A 1,056-nucleotide genomic window follows, 5' to 3' on the forward strand; every position below is an offset into this window, starting at 1 on the left:
AGCCACGTTTTCAGAAGACAGCATGACAAAGTATTTCCTTTTCCCACACACCAAGAAATGCTGACTTGGACAACAATCTCAAGTGGGACAAGAATACGGAGGTACTTCATTCTATTTTCTCAAACTGAAAGGTATCAAATGTCTGCTTAAGGATAAAATAAAACGAGCAAAATAGGACATGGAAAGCACACGAACCTCGGCAGGCGCTTCAGATCAAAGCACTCTAATAGCAATAACTGTAGCAGGCAGTAGCTTATTTCTGCACATACCTAGCGGTCAAATTTGCTTGCTTTTAGATCTTTCTGCTTCCTATTGAATTAAGCCTCCTTTTGCTTTAAGGTATTTATCAGACTTTCCACAGAACTGCTTTCATGTTTTACCAAAAATAACAACCTAGGGAAAAAAGACTCAGTAAAGGTCTCTGACAATACAGGGATGCAAACTTCCTACCTGTCACCCAAACAGGCACAGCGCCCACCCTGAGGCTCTTGTGCTGTCACTGGCACACACTGACCAAAGGGGAATCCTTCATAGCAATCAGCTGCTGAGTTTCACACAGTCATTCTGGGAAAACCGGTTGGTTGCGTTTGTTGTTCACATGCACAGCACTACAGAAGTTGTACAGTGATCTACACCTCTTCTTCTCCACCACACCGCAGAGAAACAAACAGCTTGCTGGCTAAAAATAAACACATCTTGCAATGCAAAAAGAATTTTCCCAGATAAAGCAAGGGAAAACAACCCAACAAGCAACCTCCCTCCTTCCCCTCAACCCACCAGCCTTTCCCCCACAAAACAGACAGAACAAACCCACAGGAAAGACAGCAAATCCGCTTCCTGAACCAATTCCCAGTGGTGAGAACTTAATAAAGAAAAACCAATACATTCCCTGCCTGTATCACCACAAAAAGCTGCACATTAAATGAAACGAGCAACTGAGGGTTACAGCCTCCAGCTGTACCTCCCAACCAAAGCAGCTGGGAGAGAAAGTAACAAAAAAGTCTGTTTGCTAGTCTCTTTCTTAGACTGGAGTCTCAGAAAGTTGTACAGATGCCC

The sequence above is a fragment of the Meleagris gallopavo genome, chromosome 25 (assembly GCF_000146605.3).
Source record: "Meleagris gallopavo isolate NT-WF06-2002-E0010 breed Aviagen turkey brand Nicholas breeding stock chromosome 25, Turkey_5.1, whole genome shotgun sequence".
NCBI classification, from domain to species: domain Eukaryota; kingdom Metazoa; phylum Chordata; class Aves; order Galliformes; family Phasianidae; genus Meleagris; species Meleagris gallopavo.